Here is a 13,715-nt window from a genome sequence, read left to right as displayed (position 1 = left end):
AGTGTTTAACTTTTTCAGGCAATCACAATATAGTATACTACTAACTATACTGGTGGTCAGTGTGGTAAGGTCACTGGTCAGTCACACTGGCAGTGGCACTCCTGCAGCAAAAGTGTGCACTGTTTAATTAATTTTTTATATAATATGTACTCCTGGCTCCTGCTATAACCTATAACTGGCACTGCAGTGCTCCCCAGTCTCCCCCACAATTATAAGCTGTGTGAGCTGAGCACAGTCAGATATATAATATATACATAGATGATGCAGCACACTGGGCTGAGCAGTGCACACAGATATGGTATGTGACTGAGTCACTGTGTGTATCGTTTTTTTCAGGCAGAGAACGGATATATTAAATAAAACTGCACTGTCTGGTGGTCACTGTGGTCAGTCACTAGTAAACTCTGCACTCTCTTCTACAGTACTCCTAAGCTCCAGTAAATCAGGTCAATCTCTCTCTCTCTCTCTCTCCTAATCTAAATCACTGTACTCCCTAACAGCTGCTCCCCGTCCCCAATCCTCCCCACAATTATAACTAAGTCACTCAGTCTTTACTCTTTTCTACTATAACGGAGAGGACGCCAGCCACGTCCTCTCCCTATCAATCTCAATGCACGTGTGAAAATGGCGGCGACGCGCGGCTCCTTATATAGAATCCGAGTCTCGCGAGAATCCGACAGCGTCATGATGACGTTCGGGCGCGCTCGGGTTAACCGAGCAAGGCGGGAAGATCCGAGTCGCTCGGACCCGTGAAAAAAAACATGAAGTTCGTGCGGGTTCGGATTCAGAGAAACCGAACCCGCTCATCTCTAATGTTTATATGTGCTAAGCGCAGGGGCGGATTGGCCCACCAGGACACCATGACAGATTCCGATGGGCCGGTCCCATATCCTCCTCAGCCAGGCTTATTCACACTCAGGCTGGGCTGGCTCACACTGCTTCCAGTACTAGCGGTTCATTGGAATGCAATCCAGAAGTTAGACTAGCGGCACTTCCAGGTGCCGCTAGCCATGAAAAGTGGCGAAGCTGTTCTACCAACAGGGGACCTGGAGAAAGGTAACCAGCCCAGTAGCCCTCTCTCTGGCCCTGGCCAAAGGTCTCTTCAATGAGCCCGGCCTGGGAGCAGCAGCATAGCGATGGTCGGAGCCGGATTCACTACACCCACTGCCACCCGAGCTCCCGCACTCTCCCTGAACTGGCCAGAGCAGCAACTGAGCACTGAAGGGGACCCGGCAGAGAGGTTATTTTTAATTACATTATTTGCATTATCATGTTGGTGTAAGTGTTAGGGTGTCCCCAGTCACAGTGTGTGGGTTGGGGACTGGACAGGAGCACGGTGTACCTTGTTCTCAGGATGCCAGCTGATCAGGCTGCACTCACAGCCAGCCCTGGCCCAATCTTTAATGCAAAGTCCTTCAGCCATATAGCTGCCCAATGTCTGTCCATGATGATGGGCCTATTTATGTAATGCGGTGGCTAAGTATATAGGCCTTCATTCTGAGTTGTTCGCTCGCTAGCTGTTTTTAGCAGCATTGCACACGCTAGGCCGCCGCCCTCTGGGAGTGTATCTTAGCTTAGCAGAAAAGTGAACGAAAGATTAGCAGAGCTGCTACTAAATATTTTCTTGCAGTTTCTGAGTAGCTCCAGACCTACTCCTAGATTGCGATCAGCTCAGTCCATTTAGTTCCTGGTTTGACGTCACAAACACGCCCTGCGTTCGGCCAGCCACTCCCCCGTTTCTCCAGACACTCCCACGGGTTTCCCTGACACGCCTACGTTTTTTAGCACACTCCCGGAAAACGCTCAGTTACCACCCAGAAACGCCCCTTTCCTGTCAATCATTTACCGATCAGCAGTGCGACTGAAAAGCGTCGCACGAACACCAGCAAATCTACTAAGTTTTGTGTTAAATACCTTAGCGCATGCGCTCTGTGTACCATGCGCATGCGCATTTAGCAACAAATCGCAGCATAGCGAAAATCGGCACCGAGCGAACAACTCGGAATGACGACCATAATGCGGTGGCTATGTATGTAATGTGGTGCTATGTGTTATGTGGTGCTATTTGTGTAATGCAGTGATATATGTGTAATGTGGTGCTATTCATGTAATAATGTGGTGGCAATGTATGTAATCAGGGGTGAATTGACCACTGGGACAGATTCCGATGCGCTGGTCCTGTGTCTATGTTTCACTATTTGTGTGTGCACCCTCCCTGTACTGCGCTGTATGTAGTGTGTGCTCCCTCCCTGTACTGTGCTGTATGTAGTGTGTGCTCCGCCTTCCTGTACTGTGCTGTATGTAGTGTGTGCTCCCTCCCTGTACTGTGCTGTATGTAGTGTGTGCTCCCTCCCTGTACTGTGCTGTATGTAGTGTGTGCTCCCTCCCTGTACTGTGCTGTATGCAGTGTGTGCTCCCTCCCTGTACTGTGCTGTATGTAGTGTGTGCTCCCTCCCTGTACTGTGCTGTATGCAGTGTGTGCACCCCTTCCCTGTACTGTGCTGTATGTAGTGTGTGCTCCCTCCCTGTACTGTACTGTATGTAGTGTGTGCTCCCTCCCTGTACTGTGCTGTATGTAGTGTGTGCTCCCCCTCCCTGTACTGTGCTGTATGTAGTGCGTGCTCCCTCCCTGTACTGTATGTAGTGTGTGCTCCCTCCCTGTTCTGTGCTGTATGTAGTGTGTGCTCCCTCCCTGTACTGTGCTGTATGTAGTGTGTGCTCCCCCTCCCTCCTTGTACTGTGCTGTATGTAGTGTGTGCTCCCTCCCTGTACTGTGTTGTATGTAGTGTGTGCTCCCCCTCCCTCCCTGTACTGTGCTGTATGTAGTGTGTGTCCCTCCCTGTACTGTGCTGTATGTAGTGTGTGCTACCCCTCCCTGTACTGTGCTGTATGTAGTGTGTGCTTCCCCTACCTGTACTGTGCTGTATGTATTGTGTGCTCCCTCCCTGTACTGTGCTGTATGTAGTATGTGCTCCCTCCCTGTACTGTGCTGTATGTAGTATGTAGTGATGAGCGGGTTTGGTTCGTCGGAATCCGAACCCCCCCCGAACTTCACCCATTTTAAACGGGTCCGAGGTAGACTCGGATCCTCCCTCCTTGCTCGGTTGACCCGAGCGCGCCCGAACATCATCATCCCGCTGTCGGATTCTCGCGAGATTCGGATTCTATATAAGGAGCCACGCGTCGCCGCCATTTTTCACTCGTGCATTGGAAATGATCGTGAGAGGACGTGGCTGGCGTCCTCTCAGTTTCTATGTTCAGGGTGCTGCAAATATTTGTGCTCAGTGTGCTGCAAATATCTACGTTCTCTGCCTGAAAAACGCTCCATATCTGTGCTCAGTGTGCTGCAAATATCTGTGCTCACACTGCTTTATTGTGGGGACTGGGGACCACCAGTATTATATAGGAGGAGTACAGTGCAGAGTTTTGCTGACCAGTGACCACCAGTATTATACGTTCTCTGCCTGAAAAATGCTCCATATCTGTGCTGAGTGTGCTGCAAATATCTGTGCTCACACTGCTTTATTGTGGGGACTGGGGACCAGCAGTATTATATAGGAGGAGTACAGTGCAGAGTTTTGCTGACCAGTGACCACCAGTATTATACGTTCTCTGCATGAAAAACGCTCCATATCTGTGCTCAGTGTGCTGCAAATATCTGTGCTCACACTGTTTTATTGTGGGGACTGGGGACCACCAATATTATATAGAAGGAGTACAGTGCAGAGTTTTGGTGACCAGTGACCACCAGTATTATACGTTCTCTGCATGAAAAACGCTCCATATCTGTGCTCAGTGTGCTGCAAATATCTGTGCTCACACTGCTTTATTGTGGGGACTGGGGACCACCAGTATTATATAGGAGGTGTACAGTGCAGAGTTTTGGTGACCAGTGACCACCAGTATTATACGTTCTCTGCCTGAAAAACGCTCCATATCTGTGCTGCATTGTAGTATATAGTAGGAGTACAGTGCATAATTTTTCTGACCACCAGTATATAATATATAGCAGTACGGTACAGTAGACCACTGCTCTACCTACCTCTGTGTCGTCAAGTATACTACCCATCCATACCTGTGGTGCATTTTAGTTTTGCACAGTTTGCTGACCACCAGTATATAATATATAGCATTACGGTACAGAAGGCCACTGCTCTACCTACCTCTGTGTCGTCAAGTATACTATCCATCCATACCTGTGGTGCATTTCAGTTTTGCACAGTTTGCTGACCACCAGTATATAATATATAGCAGTACGGTACAGTAGACCACTGCTCTACCTACCTCTGTGTCGTCAAGTATACTACCCATCCATACCTGTGGTGCATTTTAGTTTTGCACAGTTTGCTGACCACCAGTATATAATATATAGCAGTACGGTACAGAAGGCCACTGCTCTACCTACCTCTGTGTCGTCAAGTATACTATCCATCCATACCTGTGGTGCATTTCAGTTGTGCACAGTATATATAGTAATAGGCCATTGCTAATGATACTGGCATATAATTCCACACATTAAAAAATGGAGAAAAAAAATGTGGAGGGTAAAATAGGGAAAGAACAAGATCCACTTCCACCTCGTGCTGAAGCTGCTGCCACTAGTCATGGCAGAGACGATGAAATGCCATCAACGTAGTCTGCCAAGGCCGATGCACAATGTCATAGTAGAGAGCATGTAAAATCCAAAAAACAAAAGTTCAGTAAAATGACCCAAAAATCAAAATTAAAAGCGTCTGAGGAGAAGCGTAAACTTGCCAATATGCCATTTACGACACGGAGTGGCAAAGAGCGGCTGAGGCCCTGGCCTATGTTCATGGCTAGTGGTTCAGCTTCACATGAGGATGGAAGCACTCATCCTCTCGCTAGAAAAATGAAAAGACTTAAGCTGGCAAAAGCACAGCAAAGAACTGTGCGTTCTTCTAAATCACAAATCCCCAAGGAGAGTACAATTGTGTCGGCTGCGATGCCTGACCTTCCCAACACTGGACGGGAAGAAGTGGCGCCTTCCACAATTTGCACGCCCCCTGCAAGTGCTGGAAGGAGCACCCGCAGTCCTGTTCCTGATAGTCAAATTGAAGATGTCACTGTTGAAGTACACCAGGATGAGGATATGGGTGTTGCTGGCGCTGAGGAGGAAATTGACAAGGAGGATTCTGATGGTGAGGTGGTTTGTTTAAGTCAGGCACCCGGGGAGACACCTGTTGTTCGTGGGACGAATATGGCCATTGACACGCCTGGTCAAATTACAAAAAAAAATCACCTCTTCGGTGTGGAATTATTTTAACACAAATGCGGACAACAGGTGTCAAGCCCTGTGTCGCCTTTGTCAAGCTGTAATAAGTAGGGTTAAGGACGTTAACCACCTCGGAACATCCTCCCTTATACGTCACCTGGAGCGCATTCATCAGAAGTCATTGACAAGTTCAAAAACTTTAGGTGACAGCGGAAGCAGTCCACTGACAACTAAATCCCTTCTTCTTGTAACCAAGCTCCTGCAAACCACACCACCAACTCCCTCAGTGTCAATTTCCTCCTTACACAGGAAAGCCAATAGTCCTGCAGGCCATGTCACTGTCAAGTCTGACGAGTCCTCTCTTGCCTGGGATTCCTCCGATGCATCCTTGAGTGTAACGCCTACTGCTGCTGGCGCTGCTGGGAGTCGATCGTCATCCCAGAGGGGAAGTCGGAAGACCACTTGTACTACTTCCAGTAAGCAATTGACTGTCCAACAGTCCTTTGCGAGGAAGATGAAATATCACAGCAGTCATCCTACTGCAAAGCGGATAACTCAGGCCTTGGCAGCCTGGGTGGTGTCAACCGTGTTTCCGGTATCCACCATTAATTCACAGGAAACTAGAGACTTGCTTGAGGTACTGTGTCCCCGGTACCAAATACCATCTAGGTTCCATTTCTCTAGGCAGGCGATACCGAGAATGTACACAGACCTCAGAAAAAGAGTCACCAGTGTCCTAAAAAATGCAGTTGTACCCAATGTCCACTTAACCACGGACATGTGGACAAGTGGAGCAGGGCAGACTCAGGACTATATGACTGTGACAGCCCACTGGGTAGATGTATTGCCTCCCGCAGCAAGAACAGCAGCGGCGGCACCAGAAGCAGCATATTGCAAACGCCAACTCGTTCCTAGGCAGGCTACGCTTTGTATCACCACTTTCCAGAAGAGGCACACAGCTGACAACCTCTTACGGAAACTGAGGAACATCATCGCAGAAAGGCTTACCCCAATTGGACTCTCCTGGGGATTTGTGACATCAAACAACGCCACCAATATTGTGCGTGCATTACATGTGGGCAAATTCCAGCACGTCCCATGTTTTGCACATACATTGAATTTGGTGGTGCAGAATTTTTTTAAAAACGACAGGGGCGTGCAAGAGATGCTGTCGGTGTCCCGAAGAATTGTGGGCCACTTTCGGCATTCAGCCACCGCGTGCCGAAGACTGGAGCACCAGCAAACACTCCTGAACCTGCCCTGTCATCATCTGAAGCAAGAGGTGGTAACGAGGTGGAATTCAACCCTCTATATGCTTCAGAGGATGGAGGAGCAGCAAAAGGCCATTCAAGCCTATACAGCTACCTACGATATAGGCAAAGGAGGGGGAATGCACCTGACTCAAGCGCAGTGGAGAATGATTTCAATGTTGAGCAAGGTTCTGCAACCCTTTGAACTTGCCACACGTGAAGTCAGTTCAGACACTGCCAGCCTGAGTCAGGTCATTCCCCTCATCAGGATTTTGCTGAAGAAGGTGGAGAGATTGAAGGAGGAGCTAAAACAGAGCGATTCTGCTAGGCATGTGGGACTTGTGGATGGAGCCCTTAATTCACTTAACCAGGATTCACGGGTGGTCAATCTGTTGAAATCAGAGCACTACATTTTGGCCACCGTGCTCGATCCTAGATTTAAAACCTACGTTGTATCTCTCTTTCCGGCAGACACAAGTCTGCAGAGGTTCAAAGACCTGCTGGTGAGAAAATTGTCAAGTCAAGCGGAACGTGACCAGTCAACAGCTCCTCCTTCACATTCTCCCGCAACTCTGGCTGCGAGGAAAAGGCTAAGAATTCCGAGGCCACACGCTGGCGGTGATGCAGGGCAGTCTGGAGCGAGTGCTGACATCTGGTCCGGACTGAAGGACCTTAGAGATGTGCACTTGAAATTTTTCGGGTTTTGGTTTTGGGTTCGGTTCCGCGGCCGTGTTTTGGGTTCGACCGCGTTTTGGCAAAACCTCACCGAATTTTTTTTGTCGGATTCGGGTGTGTTTTGGATTCAGGTGTTTTTTTCAAAAAACACTAAAAAACAGCTTAAATCATAGAATTTGGGGGTCATTTTGATCCCAAAGTATTATTAACCTCAAAAGCCATAATTTCCACTCATTTTCAGTCTATTCTGAACACCTCACACCTCACAATATTATTTTTAGTCCTAAAATTTGCACCGAGGTCGCTGGATGACTAAGCTAAGCGACCCTAGTGGCCGACACAAACACCTGGCCCATCTAGGAGTGGCACTGCAGTGTCACGCAGGATGGCCCTTCCAAAAAACACTCCCCAAACAGCACATGACGCAAAGAAAAAAAGAGGCGCAATGAGGTAGCTGTGTGAGTAAGATAAGCGACCCTAGTGGCCGACACAAACACCTGGCCCATCTAGGAGTGGCACTGCAGTGTCACGCAGGATGGTCCTTCCAAAAAACACTCCCCAAACAGCACATGACGCAAAGAAAAAAAGAGGCGCAATGTGGTAGCTGTGTGAGTAAGATAAGCGACCCTAGTGGCCGACACAAACACCTGGCCCATCTAGGAGTGGCACTGCAGTGTCACGCAGGATGGCCCTTCCAAAAAACACTCCCCAAACAGCACATGACGCAAAGAAAAAAAGAGGCGCAATGAGGTAGCTGTGTGAGTAAGCTAAGCGACCCTAGTGGCCGACACAAACACCTGGCCCATCTAGGAGTGGCACTGCAGTGTCACGCAGGATGGCCCTTCCAAAAAACACTCCCCAAACAGCACATGACGCAAAGAAAAAAAGAGGCGCAATGAGGTAGCTGTGTGAGTAAGCTAAGCGACCCTAGTGGCCGACACAAACACCTGGCCCATCTAGGAGTGGCACTGCAGTGTCACGCAGGATGGCCCTTCCAAAAAACACTCCCCAAACAGCACATGACGCAAAGAAAAAAAGAGGCGCAATGAGGTAGCTGTGTGAGTAAGCTAAGCGACCCTAGTGGCCGACACAAACACCTGGCCCATCTAGGAGTGGCACTGCAGTGTCACGCAGGATGGCCCTTCCAAAAAACACTCCCCAAACAGCACATGACGCAAAGAAAAAAAGAGGCGCAATGAGGTAGCTGTGTGAGTAAGCTAAGCGACCCTAGTGGCCGACACAAACACCTGGCCCATCTAGGAGTGGCACTGCAGTGTCACGCAGGATGGCTCTTCCAAAAAACACTCCCCAAACAGCACATGACGCAAAGAAAAATGAAAGAAAAAAGAGGTGCAAGATGGAATTGTCCTTGGGCCCTCCCACCCACCCTTATGTTGTATAAACAGGACATGCACACTTTAACCAACCCATCATTTCAGTGACAGGGTCTGCCACACGACTGTGACTGAAATGACGGGTTGGTTTGGACCCCCACCGAAAAAGAAGCAATTAATCTCTCCTTGCACAAACTGACTCTACAGAGGCAAGATGTCCACCTCATCATCATCCTCCGATATATCACCGTGTACATCCCGCTCCTCACAGATTATCAATTCGTCCCCACTGGAATCCACCATCTCAGCTCCCTGTGTACTTTGTGGAGGCAATTGCTGCTGGTCAATGTCTACACGGAGGAATTGATTATAATTCATTTTAATGAACATCATCTTCTCCACATTTTCTGGAAGTAACCTCGTACACCGATTGCTGACAAGGTGAGCGGCGGCACTAAACACTCTTTCGGAGTACACACTTGTGGGAGGGCAACTTAGGTAGAATAAAGCCAGTTTGTGCAAGGGCCTCCAAATTGCCTCTTTTTCCTGCCAGTATAAGTACGGACTGTCTGACGTGCCTACTTGGATGCGGTCACTCATATAATCCTCCACCATTCTTTCAATGGGGAAAGAATCATATGCAGTGCCAGTAGACGACATGTCCGTATCCGTAATCGTTGGCAGGTCCTTCAGTCCGGACCAGATGTCAGCATCAGCAGTCGCTCCAGACTGCCCTGCATCACCGCCAGCGGGTGGGCTCGGAATTCTGAGCCTTTTCCTCGCACCCCCAGTTGCGGGAGAATGTGAAGGAGGAGATGTTGACAGGTCGCGTTCCGCTTGACTTGACAATTTTCTCACCAGCAGGTCTTTGAACCCCAGCAGACTTGTGTCTGCCGGAAAGAGAGATCCAAGGTAGGTTTTAAATCTAGGATCGAGCACGGTGGCCAAAATGTAGTGCTCTGATTTCAACAGATTGACCACCCGTGAATCCTTGTTAAGCGAATTAAGGGCTCCATCCACAAGTCCCACATGCCTAGCGGAATCGCTCTGTGTTAGCTCCTCCTTCAATGTCTCCAGCTTCTTCTGCAAAAGCCTGATGAGGGGAATGACCTGACTCAGGCTGGCAGTGTCTGAACTGACTTCACGTGTGGCAAGTTCAAAGGGCAGCAGAACCTTGCACAACGTTGAAATCATTCTCCACTGCGCTTGAGACAGGTGCATTCCACCTCCTATATCGTGCTCAATTGTATAGGCTTGAATGGCCTTTTGCTGCTCCTCCAACCTCTGAAGCATATATAGGGTTGAATTCCACCTCGTTACCACTTCTTGCTTCAGATGATTGCAGGGCAGGTTCAGGCGTTTTTGGTGGTGCTCCAGTCTTCTGTACGTGGTGCCTGTACGCCGAAAGTGTCCCACAATTCTTCTGGCCACCGACAGCATCTCTTGCACGCCCCTCTCGTTTTTTAAATAATTCTGCACCACCAAATTCAAGGTATGTGCAAAACATGGGACGTGCTGGAATTTGCCCATATTTAATGCACACACAATATTGCTGGCATTGTCCGATGCCACAAATCCACAGGAGAGTCCAATTGGGGTAAGCCATTCCGCGATGATCTTCCTCAGTTGCCGTAAGAGGTTTTCAGCTGTGTGCGTATTCTGGAAACCGGTGATACAAAGCGTAGCCTGCCTAGGAAAGAGTTGGCGTTTGCGAGATGCTGCTACTGGTGCCGCCGCTGCTGTTCTTGCGGCGGGAGTCCATACATCTACCCAGTGGGCTGTCACAGTCATATAGTCCTGACCCTGCCCTGCTCCACTTGTCCACATGTCCGTGGTTAAGTGGACATTGGGTACAACTGCATTTTTTAGGACACTGGTGACTCTTTTTCTGAGGTCTGTGTACATTCTCGGTATCGCCTGCCTAGAGAAATGGAACCTAGATGGTATTTGGTACCGGGGACACAGTACCTCAAGCAAGTCTCTAGTTTCCTGTGAATTAATGGTGGATACCGGAAACACGGTTGACACCACCCAGGCTGCCAAGGCCTGAGTTATCCGCTTTGCAGTAGGATGACTGCTGTGATATTTCATCTTCCTCGCAAAGGACTGTTGGACAGTCAATTGCTTACTGGAAGTAGTACAAGTGGTCTTCCGACTTCCCCTCTGGGATGACGATCGACTCCCAGCAGCGCCAGCAGCAGTAGGCGTTACACTCAAGGATGCATCGGAGGAATCCCAGGCAAGAGAGGACTCGTCAGACTTGACAGTGACATGGCCTGCAGGACTATTGGCTTTCCTGTGTAAGGAGGAAATTGACACTGAGGGAGTTGGTGGTGTGGTTTGCAGGAGCTTGGTTACAAGAAGAAGGGATTTAGTTGTCAGTGGACTGCTTCCGCTGTCACCTAAAGTTTTTGAACTTGTCAATGACTTCTGATGAATGCGCTCCAGGTGACGTATAAGGGAGGATGTTCCGAGGTGGTTAACGTCCTTAACCCTACTTATTACAGCTTGACAAAGGCGACACAGGGCTTGACACCTGTTGTCCGCATTTGTGTTAAAATAATTCCACACCGAAGAGGTGATTTTTTTTGTAATTTGACCAGGCGTGTCAATGGCCATATTCGTCCCACGAACAACAGGTGTCTCCCCGGGTGCCTGACTTAAACAAACCACCTCACCATCAGAATCCTCCTTGTCAATTTCCTCCTCAGCGCCAGCAACACCCATATCCTCATCCTGGTGTACTTCAACAGTGACATCTTCAATTTGACTATCAGGAACAGGACTGCGGGTGCTCCTTCCAGCACTTGCAGGGGGCGTGCAAATGGTGGAAGGCGCATGCTCTTCACGTCCAGTGTTGGGAAGGTCAGGCATCGCAACCGACACAATTGGACTCTCCTTGTGGATTTGGGATTTCGAAGAACGCACAGTTCTTTGCTGTGCTTTTGCCAGCTTGAGTCTTTTCATTTTTCTAGCGAGAGGCTGAGTGCTTCCATCCTCATGTGAAGCTGAACCACTAGCCATGAACATAGGCCAGGGCCTCAGCCGTTCCTTGCCACTCCGTGTGGTAAATGGCATATTGGCAAGTTTACGCTTCTCCTCCGACGATTTTATTTTAGATTTTTGAGTCCTTTTTTTACTGATATTTGGTGTTTTGGATTTTACATGCTCTGTACTATGACATTGGGCATCGGCCTTGGCAGACGACGTTGCTGGCATTTCATCGTCTCGGCCATGACTAGTGGCAGCAGCTTCAGCACGAGGTGGAAGTCGATCTTGATCTTTCCCTATTTTTGGAACCTCAACATTTTTGTTCTCCATATTTTAATAGGCACAACTAAAAGGCACCTCAGGTAAACAATGGAGATGGATGGATACTAGTATACTTATGGATGACGAGCGACTGCCGACACAGAGGTAGCTACAGCCGTGGACTACCGTACTGTGTCTGCTGCTAATATAGACTGGATGATAATGAGATAAAATTAAAATATATATATATATCACACTAGTACTGCAGCCGGACAGGTATATATTATGTAATGACGGACCTGCTGGACACTGTCTGTCAGCACTGCAGACTCCTAAAGTAAGCTACTAGTATCAAGAAGATAGGAAAAAAAAAAAACCACGGGTAGGTGGTATACAATTATGGATGGACGAGCGACTGCCGACACAGAGGTAGCTACAGCCGTGGACTACCGTACTGTGTCTGCTGCTAATATAGACTGGATGATAATGAGATAAAATTAATATATATATATATATCACACTAGTACTGCAGCCGGACAGGTATATATTATGTAATGACGGACCTGCTGGACACTGTCTGTCAGCACTGCAGACTCCTAAAGTAAGCTACTAGTATCAAGAAGATAAGAAAAAAAAAAACCACGGGTAGGTGGTATACAATTATGGATGGACGAGCGACTGCCGACACAGAGGTACCTACAGCCGTGGACTACCGTACTGTGTCTGCTGCTAATATAGACTGGATGATAATGAGATAAAATTAAAATATATGTATATATCACACTAGTACTGCAGCTGGACAGGTATATATTATGTAATGACGGACCTGCTGGACACTGTCTGTCAGCACTGCAGACTCCTAAAGTAAGCTACTAGTATCAAGAAGATAGAAAAAAAAAAAAAACCACGGGTAGGTGGTATACAATTATGGATGGACGAGCGACTGCCGACACAGAGGTAGCTACAGCCGCGGACTACCGTACTGTGTCTGCTGCTAATATAGACTGGATGATAATGAGATAAAATTAAAATATATATATATATCACACTAGTACTGCAGCCGGACAGGTATATATTATGTAATGACGGACCTGCTGGACACTGTCTGTCAGCACTGCAGACTCCTAAAGTAAGCTACTAGTATCAAGAAGATAGGGAAAAAAAAACCACGGGTAGGTGGTATACAATTATGGATGGACGAGCGACTGCCGACACAGAGGTAGCTACAGCCGTGGACTACCGTACTGTGTCTGCTGCTAATATAGACTGGATGATAATGAGATAAAATTAAAATATATATATATATCACACTAGTACTGCAGCCGGACAGGTATATATTATGTAATGACGGACCTGCTGGACACTGTCTGCAGAATGCGTTTATAAAAACACCACACGACGAGTGTTTAACTTTTTCAGGCAGACAATCACAATTATACTGGTGGTCAGCAGACAATCACAATACTGGTGGTCAGTGGTCACTGGTCAGTCACACTGGCAGTGGCACTCTGGCAGCAAAAGTGTGCACTGTACTTAAAATATGTACTCCTGCTATAACTGCTCCCCAGTCTCCCCCACAATTAAGCTGTGTGAGCAGTGAGCACTCAGCACAGTCAGATAATGATATACAGTATTACATAAGATGCAGCACACTGGGCTGAGCACAGATATGGTATGTGACTGTGTCACACTGTGTATCGTTTTTTATCAGGCAGAGAACGGATTAATTAAACTGGTGGTCAGTCACTGGTCACACTATCAGCAGCAAGTAGTACTCCTCCTAATATGCTCCCCAAAATTTGTGTCTCTCTCTAGTACTCTAAACGGAGAGGACGCCAGCCACGTCCTCTCCCTATCAATCTCAATGCACGTGTGAAAATGGCGGCGACGCGCGGCTCCTTATATAGAATCCGAGTCTCGCGATAGAATCCGAGCCTCGCGAGAATCCGACAGCGGGATGATGACGTTCGG

The sequence above is a fragment of the Pseudophryne corroboree genome, chromosome 1 (genome assembly GCF_028390025.1).
Source record: "Pseudophryne corroboree isolate aPseCor3 chromosome 1, aPseCor3.hap2, whole genome shotgun sequence".
NCBI classification, from domain to species: Eukaryota; Metazoa; Chordata; class Amphibia; order Anura; family Myobatrachidae; genus Pseudophryne; species Pseudophryne corroboree.
Note: the sequence above shows the minus strand (reverse complement) of the source record.